This window comes from Vicugna pacos, chromosome 35, assembly GCF_048564905.1.
Source record: "Vicugna pacos chromosome 35, VicPac4, whole genome shotgun sequence".
In the NCBI taxonomy this organism is placed as follows: domain Eukaryota; kingdom Metazoa; phylum Chordata; class Mammalia; order Artiodactyla; family Camelidae; genus Vicugna; species Vicugna pacos.
This window is the reverse complement of record NC_133021.1, coordinates 27,190,372-27,203,964: the sequence shown is the minus strand read 5'-3', so window position 1 is coordinate 27,203,964 and position 13,593 is coordinate 27,190,372. Positions and strand designations below refer to the sequence as shown.

At 37.8% G+C, this 13,593-nt stretch overlaps 1 protein-coding gene across 1 annotated transcript in view; it reads left to right on the top strand.

Moving 5' to 3' along the window:
• Positions 1 to 13,593, top strand: part of MALRD1 (MAM and LDL receptor class A domain containing 1) — a 355,452-nt gene that overhangs the window by 247,735 nt on the left and 94,124 nt on the right. The window lies entirely within an intron of this gene.

Below are 13,593 nucleotides of genomic sequence, written 5' to 3'. Positions count from 1 at the left end.
GTTATGTGAAGGGATGTAGAACCATAGTGCTTGTCGCTGCAAGTTACCTGTAGTCTTCTTCCCATTTAGAAGATGGCTCTGTGATAGCATCCTCTCCCGCTCCCCACTCATCCTTAGTTTCTGCATTATTACTTCTCTGTCCTTCTTTTAACTGCTTTGGGTTTCCCAGGGCAACATTTTCTAAATAGAGACATCCTAAACACAATAAAACATCTCCAGCAGTTCTGAGTCCATGGAGAAATGTATTTATTTTCATAGAGTCTGTCTTATTGAACCATGGGAGTTTCCAAGGGTGAAAGGTGTTTTCTGTTTGTTCTATAATTTGACACAAAGAGAACACATTTTTTTCCCTGATGAAAAATCATTTAACAGGGCTGATAGGACATTGCTGCCTTTAAAACTGTGTAAGAAGTTGTTAAGTATTTGGAGCAAAAATGAATGAGAAAATAAAACCTATTTGAAGATAGCTTTGTCAAGAGACTAGTAAGGGGGCAAATGCTGGTGGACACAACTGGAAGGAAGCAGGTTATCTTGGTGTTCTGGGCGGGATAATGTCCTCCCCCAGATGCATGGCCTTCCCAGAGCCTCAGAACATGACCTTATTTGGAAGTAAGGTCTTTGCAGATGTAATTAAGATGTGAGTTAAGATGAGGCCACACTGGAGTAGGGTTGGTTCTTAACACAATATGATCGATGTCATGATAAGTTGAGGAGAAGGGACACAGAAACAGACACACAGGAAGAACACCATGTGACGAGGGACACAGAGATGGAATTGATGGGTCAGTAAGTAAAGGAATGATGAGGATTGCCCACGAAACCAGATGCTCAGAGAATGGAATGGACTTGTGTCTCACCTAGAGCCTTCAGAGGGAGCATGGCTCTGTCAGCGCCTCAAATTTCAGACTTCTGGCCTGCACAGCTTTGAGAGAATGCATGTCTGTTGTTTTAAGCCGTCCAGTTTGTGGCACTTTGTTATGGAAGCCCTGGGAAATGAATACATCTGGAAACGTTGAGGTCTAATTTACAATCAAGAATTGAGTTCAAATCATCACTGAAACATTAAGTACCCACTTGATCTGATTTTTCTCATCCATAAAATGATTAGTGTCAAGATGCAGGGCATGTGCCTTTTCTGAAAGAGTTGCATTAACTATTTCAGGCAAATGAGGATTAACTTTGAAAAACCTAAGAATAATTCTTAAGTCACTTGCAACATCTTGTCTTCTACTGAATAACGTTCATAATTGAAATACGCTAAGTCTGATGCTGCATTCTGGATGTACACAGTAAATAACAAGGAATGCTGCTATGTGTTTAAAAGCTAAGAAAACTCCAGTTTTAGGGGTAAACTTTATGAGTAGTCTTTCCAACTAAATTTTTTTTTCTGTTAAATTGAAAGGACATAGATCCTCGGAGAATGAATGCAATTCCAGAGAAAAGAAATATTATCATAGGGCATCCTTTTTATCTTGACTTGATAAATATAAAATGACAGCAACTAGCAAGGTACCCAACAAAATAATGAAATTCATGAGGCATTCAAGGGGCGTGGGCGGCCGCAAGATCCCCTCATTTATATTATCACTGCCAAACGACAGTAGCTCTCGCTGCATTCTTGAATAGAGATTCGCATTCTTCTTTCACATGTCTGGATTTGAACAGCAAGATCTTACTCTGGAGCATTTCCAGGACAGGTGCATTCTCTTGAATGCAAATTATTTAAAGCTGGAGATATTTGTCTGTTTTGATCACCTTCATCATTTATATCATCTTCCGTGGTGTATTCTACATGCCTAGAAGAGTCCTGTTATTTAGTAGATACTCAGTAAATGTGTCCTATGAATACAGAAATGAGTATGTTAAATGAATAGATGAGTAAGTAAAAGTCATAAGCTGAATTTATATGGCACCTCCCTTCATAACCAACACTGAACTCTCCCTCCAGCCTTGTTCTCAAATACCCTTGTTTGGGAAAAAGGGAAGAGAATGACCAGCAGATTCTGTGTGGCTGCATTGAATGGTAGAAAGATGACAACTAGACTAAAATTTTGGAGATGAGTGTAAATCATGACTGGGCAAATAAATACTCGTATTTAAGAAAATATTTTAAACTCCTCAAACCATGTTTTGTCATCAAGGGAAATGAAATAGACAACCTCTTAAGCCCCGTTCAAGTCCGCCATTTTATGATCATAGGGGACTGGGTTTGTAAAAGAGGATCAGGGAAACAGAAGGAAGGCACAGAAAATGATGGAGAACTGAAGACAGTCCGGAGAGAATGAGCAGGAAGTTCAGAGGGTAGAAATGTCATTGCTGTAAGGCACAGACGATTTCTCACTACTTGGTGTACTTGTGACCTTGAGTAGGTCTGCCCTTTACTTAGTCTACGTTTGTTGAGAATCTAATGTGCACTGCCCTGGATTTGGATTGGAAGGTCGTCAGTATTATCACCAGCTCTCCAGGATTTTACAGTCTAAGGAAATACTGGGATAATAATGCATCCTTCAAAGTTTAAACTGGTACAAAGCATATTTGAAACTCTGTCAGCTCTGAGAACTGTGGTTCTAAGGTGACTTCATCTGACTTGGGGGCAGCACCAAGTATACAGAATTGATTGAGCCGTCAGTGAATATTCATGAGACATACTTAGTTGTGTGCTGGTAAACTGGCTCTCAAGGGAGAAGAAAATAGCCCTGATTGGTAGCATCTCCCTATTTCCTTGGTGTAAATACTCCGAGCATGGTTGATTTCAGGTTGCCAGTGTGACATCACTGGAGGTGGATGCAGGAAGAGAAGCCCAGTCGGCTCTGGGGAAGCAGTACATGGGCTGGAGCACATCCCGGGCCAGAGGACAGAGCCTCAGGGATAATGGTGCCAACCCTCCTTCCAGCTGGAAAAAGGGGCTAAACCTAAGGCTATAATTCAAGGCAAAGAATGAGCACATTAACTTAGCAGAATGGATCAAGAATATTGCTAATGAAAACTTAACCCCATTGGAAGGATATTTGTACCATTTGTATGAGTTGATTTTAAAAAAGAAAAAAGGAAAAAAACTCCAAAACCTCTTGGTTGTGAATAAACCATAAAGCGATGCCATCATTTTTTGTAGTGCTTTTATCTTTATGTAAATATCCACTTTGAAACTAGTATGTTTACTGCTCCATTTTCTTACTCCAGGTGTACGTCAAGCAGCAAACGCTGTCCCTTTTGCCTTCTTTTTCTCCCTCAGTTCCATTTTATGGCTCAAACTCTAGTTCAGGGTCTTCTTATAACTCATCAGAATTTCTGTTATGGCTGCATAACTGACTTCTCTAATTTACTCACACGTGTAACTACCAAATTAATCTTCTAGTCCCTACTGTAGTGTAAGTTCCAGAAAAGTAGACCTTGCACTTTTCTTATTCACCCTAATAACAAAAAATAATTTTTTACTGCAGGCAACAGAATCTGACTCAGACCAATGTAAAGGCAGAAAATGAGTTTACTGAAAGAATATTGGGCCTCTCCAAAAATTAAATATAAAACTAAGAATCTAAGACAAAAAGAATGAGAGGGAAGCGAGTCAGACTGATAAATCAGATGGTAAAATTGCCTAATTTCACTCCTATGAATCCTTCCTTCAGAGCTGGGCCCTCTACTCCCCTGCCAGCATTATAAGTAATCTCTAATTGTCCCTTTGTCACTCCCTTGGAATTAGAAAAGCTGGTTGGAAGCATACTATTGACCAAGCCCAAGTCATCTGTTCACACTTCAAAGTCTTCTTAGTTACTCCTTCATGTCTAATTTTCACATCATCCATCTCTGGGTAATGACCATCGCTCTTCTTTTTTTAAGAAAATCATAATCCAACTTGGATATTCTGCAACCATATGGACCAGTTTATAAAGTTGACCAGCAACAATAAATTGTCTATCTATACTTCAGTGGTGAGAGAGGAAATAAAACGGAGACTAATCAAAATACACAAATTCATCCAAGTTAAAAAGAAGAAGGAAAATGCTTGGAGGCTCTCACTGACCTACTAAGAACATTTCTTATCCTTTATTGCAACTCCTGTCTTATCCATCTGTCTCTGGTTATGAAATGATCCCTTAAAGTAGGACCTCTTGCCTTTCTCTGGTCATGCCCCATCTTCTCTCCTCTCATCTCATTGACTTTAATCTTCTGCTTCTCTGGCTAGGAATGCCCTGCCCTTCATCTCCTGTTGTGTAAATCCTTTTTGACTTTCAAGGGCAGAGCAAAAGCCACCTTCTTCATGAATTTATCCCTAACATTCCCCGCAGGAAGCCAAACTCTCTTCCAGATTATCTTAGTCCTAAATTTATGGTTCTCCTATAGTATATCTGACATGATACTTTGTGATATGTGGAACTTGTTTTCTGTCATTTTCACTTCCTCTCCACTAAAAAATCTCCATTGTCATTATCTTTTTTTTTTTTTTAAGAAATTTTAGTGAGAATCAATGCTCTTTAACTCTGGGTTGATTGAGAAAAATATAAATTTCAAGTAAGTGTATAATATAGAACAAATACCCATTTTATTTCAGAAATGAGATAGCAATTGTAGATAAATAATTTAAAACATGATTTTAAAGCTTGGGTCATTTTTATAATTTTGTTTTAGTTGGAGATTCATGGGTCTGATTTAAAAATGAATAGTGATGAATGTGCAAGAAACGGAAAGAAAGTGATAATCAGTCAATCCTGGTTCACTTATTGGTTTATAGAATATTATTAGGTTTTAAATCTATTATCCAGGTCACGAAGTCCTCATGATTTGTCAAATGATGGGATAATTCCTCTTTATTCCTGAAAGGGATATTAGATTAGAAGAAAAAAAAAAAAGCCCAAAAACCAGAAGAACCAGAAAAAGGCGTTAAAAGCTAACACCAGGCAGGCTTAAGGGAGTAGGAGCTGGATTCCCTCTGAACTACATTTGGAGAAGCTTGTCTGTTGCACCACGAGGTGGTTCTTACTTGGTTCCCTGCTGATCTTCAGGCTGGAAGGAATTTTGTTGAATTAGGGGGAAGAAATCCAAATGACAACCAGAGAAAAGTCAGTCCCAGTATGAATCGTACCCCGTCAGCCTGGGTGTGACAGGTGCCTCATATTAAATCTGAAGCTAAACCATAATTCTCTGTCTCAGCTCTCTGTCTCGAAGGGGAATGCTTTCCTATGACATTCACCACGTAAACGTATATATTTACGTATCCATAGTATGTAAACATGTATCTATATGTAAAATAAAACATGGTGTGGTGATTTGGTTATTTCTTTACCATTTGTGAAAATTATCATGACCTTGGCTGGCTCTTTCCCTTTCACTCAGAAATACTCAGAAGGCCAACTGTTTTACAAGGCCAAGTGTGAGGGATTCTGGGAAGTTTTCAATAGCCAAGGTCACTCTGGCCCTGTTCTGTTCTCTGGGGCTCTTAGAATCTACTTCTATTACCGGTTTCCCGATTGCCTGGAACACATATGTTGTTATCTGTGAAAACATCCAGACTTTATGCAAACAAACTTGTTTGTTGCCTCAAAAATAGAATAAAAAAGTGACATTGCTTCTCAAAAAAAATCCATTTTAAGAAAAGATTTTCTTTTTTCACTGAAAAAACAGTGACTTCAACAGAATGACCAGTTTGTCTGATAGCATCTTATTGGCATGTGAGAACATTTTAGCCAGAAAAGATGGGTTACTCTTTGTGGAAATAGTTGGAAATGGAAAAATAGAAAACAAACAAAAACGACTTTCTTGGCTTCACCAAGAGTAAATAAATGGGTGTACATATTATGAGTTATCATTTTCACTAACATAAACTTGCTCAAAATAGAAAACATGTGGTTGGAGAAATAACCAACTTTTGGTAAAAAAAAAAAGGGGTCCAGTGGAATGACAGGTCATGGCTGGTCATCTCTGCTGGATGGAGCAGATGTCTGATCAATTGGGTGGTCAGTTCAGGTTCTCAAATATCCAGACTTTGTTTTTCGCCCTTTTCGCTCTTTCTAATTGTGCCATAATGAATGCAGTGCATGCCTCCTGTGGGATTTCATGTGAGCCTTGGTAACCCAGCACAATTTAATGTAATCATATAAATTACTTTATTAGAAAGGAAGAAATCAATCTTATGAACTGTGTGGTTTTAAAAATAATAGTAATTCAATCATGTAGAATATCCAAGCTTTAGGTAAAGCTACTTACTTATTCATAGTCCTCAAAAGTTAATATTGATTAAATTAAACAGCTGGATGTATTTGTCTTTGTCTTTGGAGCCAGTGCCCTGTTAACTGGGTATTTTGGTATCACGGCCACTTTCTCTGGTTGGATCATAGAGGCAGTGGAGACATGACAGCTGGGAGATCCCTGAAAGACCGCTGAGGAATAATATTTAACTCCTGAGTGGTCTTCTCTGCCACCCACCTCAGTAAATCCCCTGTTTCTCCTTTGATCTTCCTGATGTTACTATGAACTCATCTACAAAACAGAAACAGACTCGCAGACATAGTAAACAATCTTATGGTTACCGGGGAAAGGGGGTGGGAAAGGATACATTTGAAAGTTTGAGATTTACACATGTTAGCCACTATATATAAAAGTAGACTTAAAAAAATGTTTCTTCTATATAGCACAGGGAAATATGTTCAGTATCTTATAATAACCTTTAATGGAAAATAACATGAAAAAGAGTATACGTATGTATATGCATGACTTTGACATTGTGCTGTACACCAGAAATTGATACATTGTAACTGACTGTACTTCAATGAAAAAAAAAAAAAGGAACTGTATTTACTAATATTAGCCCTAGAGTTAGACGTCAAGAATTCAGCATTTGGGGAATTCTTTGACTATTAAATAAAGTTGCAATTAATATGGGATAGAGCTGTCAGCGAAAAATAGCATTAAGCCAGGTCAAGTACATAACGTGGTCCAACACTGTGTATAATAGAGGCCTCACCAGCACAGACGCGTCAGACCAGGAACTATTGTTTAGTTCCATCTGGAAGTGATTAAAGAGGAATGTATCTCTTATCCATGAGGGTCTCTCTGAGTTCCAGACCTCATGACAAGAAAGAAATGACCAGCAATCGCTCTAACATTTCATATTTTTTTATATGCGTCCATGTTCACATACGTTTTAGATTATTTGAGGTTATATGAAGGCAGAAAATTCTTCATGTGTGCAATTTCCATCATTTGTGGTGATATCACAATTTTCAGTTAGGAAGGAATTCACTATAGTCGTGGCAAATATTGATGGTGAGTTAAAATGATGACTCCTTGGGGGCTTCTTAATATCTGTTTCTTCAGCTTTTGATTTTCCCTGGTATGGAAAATATATTCTTGATTTCTTTGGAGTCTGAAGCCTCTGTGTGCTGGGTTGGGGAGCTCTGAAAATCAGGGTATTCAGCCTTCCACCAGCCTTGTATTTTCTCTCACTGAGATCTGCTGCCCAGCTTCTCTGCTCCAGCCTTTCCATCACCACCTCTTTGTGTGTGTCCCTATGTGCACGCATGTCCACGTCCACATGTACACACAATATTTGCACAAAGGTGCATCAATACACATAAGTGTATATATATATATATATGTCTATATCAATTTTGAATTTCCATCAGCTGTCTTCTATCTTTTTTTTTTAATTCTAGATTTTTTTTTTAATTGAAGTCTAGTCAGTTTACAATGTTGTGTTAATTTCTGGTGTACAGCATAATGTTTCAGACATACATGTATTCATTTTCATCTTCTTTCTCATGATAGGTTACTACAAAATACTGAATATGGTCCCCTGGGCTATACAGAAAAAACTTGCTGTTTATCATTTTTATATATACCAGTTAATATTTGCAAATCTCAGACTCTCACTTACCCCTTCCCACCCCCTTTCCCCACGGTGACTATAAGATTGTTTACTTTGTGTGTCTGGTTCTGACCTATGTTTATTTCAGCTTTGGTCTTAACTAGCTGCAGCTTTTCACTTTGAAAATGATGACCACTTTCTCTCCGGCATCTCTTTTCAGAGACTTCTCAGCTTCTACGTTGGACTCAGCTCCTGGAAACGTTTAGATTTCCTTTCCTTTCATCTCTTCTGTCCGACTTGACTTTGCTCTTCTGCATAGCCTTTCTGAGCAGCCGCACAAGCCCTCCTGACTCATCACAGACTCCACGTGCTCCCCACACTTCTCTGGAAGCGTCAGACTCTTCTTTAAGTCCCATCCCGTCTTTCTAGGAATATTTAAGCTATTAGATATTGAAATTAAACAAGAAGATCAAAACGACTCTCTTATGACTCCACATTAGACATGACTATTTTTAATTTAAAAGGTAATGAGCTTTTGTACTTTACAAAAGGATGTATGAAAATATGAAACTAAAATTATAATTCAAATCAACCTCAAACCAAGAGTTCTGAGGAGTTGAAGTTTGGAGGGAGTGGGGTGGAAATTACCATCTTCTTCCCCTCCTGTAGCTTTTTTTGTGATTTTATTTGTTTATTTATTTTTTGAAGGGAAGGTAATTAGATTTAGTTACTTATTTTCAGAGGAGGAACTGGGGATTGAACCGAGGACCTCATGCATGCTAATTATGCGCTCTACCACTGAGCTATACCCTCCCCACCTTTGTGGTATTTTTGATGATTATTAATGAAGTACTTGCCAAAGACAAACAATTTCCCATTTATAACTGGTTGTTATTATAGTTTACAATGAGCATTTTACCATTTATGTCATTGAATGTGATAAGGTTTGGCAAGAGCTTAATTCCCTCTCTTTAAAACTGAAGTTCCCCTGTGCATATATTTTTTTTTCCTTTGAAAACAGGCACTCAATTTTGCTTTCACTAAACATATTAATCATAGAGATAAAAATCCATCAGATTTTCCTTGCGCACTTTAAGCTTTCACTGAACTTATTTGAAATTCATGAGACTGTTTCATTGTATTTCACTATAAATTATCAGTGTAAAATAATGTTTATTGCTATAAGGAAGCTTTTTCAACTGCTGCCCAAAGTAAGTGAACAATGAAACTCAACATCCTGTAGGAGGGCAAAGAAACACCCATAAATGTCAGAAATTGTGCCTCTTTGCATAGCACAGAATAAAGCAGGATGTGGACATGAGAGCAATGGCTTGGTTCCTGGGAATGTGAGCAAAGACAGTTCCTAAACCCCTTTATCCCAGGTGGGCTTTTTTTCTTAAATATTTTCCTTTTCTCTCTCCCAGGATTTATGATAAAATAAAAAGGCACATTTATTCTCACACATTTATATACATACAATATTGTTTGCAAAAGTCCTTTGTGTGAAATCCCATAAAACTTCAGAAATAATTGGTAAACCCATATGAATGAATGATAACTTTAGTTAGTAAATTTTACATTTATGTTAAAATACATCATAAAGTTATATTTTTAAAGAGTTTCAAGTTTCTGTTTTTCTAACCTGCACTATTAATTTTGTGGTATATTAAATCGATGGAAATAGTCAGCATCAATACAGTCCTTATTAAACAGTATGGAGATTCCTCAAAAGACTAGGAATAGACTTACCATGTGACCCACTAATCCCACTCCTGGGCATGTATCCAGAAGGAACCCTACTTCAAAAAGACACCTGCACCCCAGTGTTCATAGCAGCACTATTTACAATAGCCAAGACATGGAAACAGCCTAAATGTCCATTGACAGATGACTGGATAAAGGAAATGTGGTATATTTATACAATGGAATACTATTCAGTCATTAAAAACTGACAACATAACGCCATTTGCAGCAACATGGATGTCCTTGGAGAATGTCATTCTAAGTGAAGTAAGCCAGAAAGAGAGAAGAATACCATATGAGATTGCTCATGTGTGGAATCTTAAAAAAAAAAGAACATAAATACAAAACGGAAACAGACTCATAGACATAGAATACAAACTTATGGTTGCCAAAGGGGAGCGGGGTGAGAAGGGGCAGACTGGGAATTCAAAATTTGTAGATACTGACAGGCATATGTAGAATAGATAAACAAGTTTATACTGTATAGCACAGGGAAATATATATAAGATCTTGTGGTAGCTCACAGTGAAAAAAATGTGACAATGGATATATGTATGTTTATGTATAACTAAAAAATTGTGCTCTACACTGGAAATTGACACAACATTGTAAAATTACTATAACTCAATCAAAAATGTTTTTAAAAATTCCTTGTTTTATCCATTTTGGCTATTTAACTCTATATGAATTATCCTGGAAAGTAAATGACTAATTAAATCATTCTTCAATAGAAGAAATATTCCTTGAAAACATACCTCATGCCATTAGCTCTGTTAGGCATTAAGATGTCACTGTACTATCAAAGGGAGGTTAAAACTTCTTTGACTGAGTCAGCTGTGATTTCATGTTGAATTTGGACATTCTGTGAGCAAAACATGAGTAAAGACTTGGTAAAGATGGTGTTCCAAGGATGCAACTGTAATTTCTTGACGGTGCTTACTTATGGCTTTGATTGTGGGATTTTCTGTTGGTTTCAGAATCACTTTTCTTAAAACTAATTTACATACAAATCCCCTCTACTCTAAAGCAGCACTTCATTACCTATTTCCTGCTGAGACACATGAGAACTAATTTTCATGTGCTTTTCATGCTCCGTGTACAGTAGAGAAACGAGAGCAGTGACGTGTGTACAATTTATGACGATCGCCATAAATCCATGTCCTTATTCTCCCCTGGAAAAGCATATTGGATGGGATACAAGTGAGTGAGCATCAATTTATTGTTGGTACAGCTTTGAGTCAACTCCAACATACAAAGAATAAACAAATCAGTGCAAATTACAGCATGAGATACACTTTACTGTTGAACCCAGCACACTTTAGACTTGAGATTCATTTGATAAATGTGTGATGGCATGTCTTAGTCTGTTCAGGCTGCTGTAACAGAATCTCATAGACTTGGTGTCTTACAAACAACAAACATTTACTTCTTACACTTTTGAAGGCTAGGAAGCCCAAGATGAAGATCAAGATGCTGACAGATTTGGTGTCTGATGGAAACCTACTTCCTCATAGACAGTGCCTTCTCGCTGTGTCCTCACAAGGTGGGAGGGGCAAGGGTCACTTTTATAAGGGCACTAATCCCATTCATGAAGGCTCCACTCTCATGACTCAATCACCTCCCCAAAGCCCACCTCCAATATCATCATACTGGGAATTATGTTTCAACATACGGAATTTGGGAGGTCACAAACATTGAGTCTGTTGCATGGCATGTCTCCCTGCTTCCAGTGCCACATGGAAGAGTTTCACTGCCTAAAAATTTCCCTGTGCTCCTCTCTTTCCCCCAGCCCTCGGCAACCACTGATCCTTTTACCAGATCCACAGTTTTGCCTTTTCCAGAATGTCATACAGTTGGAGAAAGACAATATGTCGCCCTTCCAGATTGACTCGTTTCACTCAGTAATTTAAGGCAGTACTAACATTTTGCAGGTTAGTAAAAGAAAATGTTCATTTTTCAGAGAATTATATGAGAAAGATGTTAACTATAATAATTAGGTAACCGTGGGTGACACCCGAGAATAAATACATTGATGTTAAAATTTTAGAGACTCTCTTAACTTCTCAAAGAGGGGGAATGCGTTCAATTCAGAAGACAAACAGGGTACATCTTCTAGGAGTAATCATTTTACCTGAAAACCTGGAGGAAGTCTTTTGTATTGAAGAAGCTTGGGTGCGTTACGTCGTAGGATACAGACTTCTCATTAGCTAAGGCAGGAGGCTTACAGGAAATGTTGAGCTTGTGGGGAACTGCCTCTGCTAAGAGTCTGCCAAGACTCCCTTTAGGATGCGAGTTCAAGTTCCTCTCACCTCAGTATTTCAGTGGAAAATTTAAGAAATGATTTGGTGGTGGGGAGAGGGCATTTAATTGAAAACAAGACACATTTTGATGGAAGGATGGTATCTCACATTGTGTTCCCAAGGAAGTGGACTCTGAGGCACAGATTCCTGTGTGGAAGGTTTATGGAAATTTTCCCAGGAACAATCCCTATGAAGTGAAGAAAGCAGGACTGGGCAGAGGGAGGGCTGAGCTGTGATGCAGGATGCCATAGGGGGCCTCATGCTGATGCCAGCAGGGAGCTTAGGAGCTGCTCTGGTCCCAAATTGAGGCATGGGACTGGGTCATCTTATCCCCAGTTTACCAATGAAAGGAGCTAATCCTGGACAGGCGTGTACTTTACGGGGACAAGCGTAGAGCCAGACTCAGAGGTGAGCTGCCATCTGATAACCACCCACCGCATCCCAGCAGCTAGGGGAATGAAGGTCTTGATCATGACAGAAGAATCTGAACAGCACAAGACAGAATCCACTGTAGGCAGTACAAGCCCAGCAGGTTTCTTATAAAGAAGGACCTAAAACAAGTGAATTTGAATATCTTTTGATATAAATGATTCTAAAATTTAATGGAATTGCTATCTCCAAATAAGAGAAAATTTTATTCTTCTTTAATATAAGGAAAAATATAAAAGAACACACATACAGCTCATTTTGAATCGGGAGAATCTTGTCTTGAAATAGGGAAAATTATTTCCCTCGTGTTTTTTCAGAAAAGGTTAGCACCTTAGCTTAGCGAAGTTGTAGGCGTATTACTAAGGGTGGTTTTGGATTTTCATTATATGCAAAAAGTTTATTCCAGTCTTTTCAACCTTGAGTTGAGGTTCAACCTTGAGGTGAGTTCATAAAGATAAAAGTTTAGTCCATAAACTATTCGAGAAAAAAATGACAGTAGCAATGTCTGCCCTCTCTTAAATGTGAGAATAATCTAATAAAGAGAATGAAGAGAAACTATTTGCCTATGGTTAAATATCAAAATATATATGTGTATAAAATCAAAAGATATATATTATATATATATAAAGGCATAAAATTTTAAATCCAATTTATTTTCTAATGTTCAATTCAGAATGTTTTATATCAGAACACTGCACTTGTATGTGTTGCTGTGACCTTAGGTAGTTCAATAAAAACATGATACTAATGTCTCAAAGTCACACATTTGACTCCCCTACTGAAATATGCTTGTTTCCATGGGCAAAGAGTCCCTCAGATACGTGGCTTCCATCACAAAGTTTGAATCCAAGTATATTCTAGATATGCCACTACACTATACTAAGTGAGTGATGAGAGAGAGGAACTTTTACATCTCATTTCTGAAATGAATTCACAACTCCATCTTTATGTATAAAACAAATCGTTCTCACGTAATACATAGATGAAAGTAGTTTAGAAACGTAAAGAACACAAAATAAACTGTTCCTGGACTGGTCCCCCCTACTGTCTGACTGTTTTCTTTTCTCTTGAATATAATGATGTGCCCATCAAAATCTGTCACAAAGATGATATGAAGTACACGAACCATTCCACTAATAATGTTCCAGTAAATTAGTGTAGTTCCGTATATTCATAGATATTCTCTGACCTCTAGAAACAACAGTAAGCCAACACTCCTTGCTCATGCATTAAGTATTGACTTTAACTATTGCTGTCGAATAGTTTTACATGAGAAGAGTTCATTACATTTACATCATGTCTTTGGACACTGAACATTTA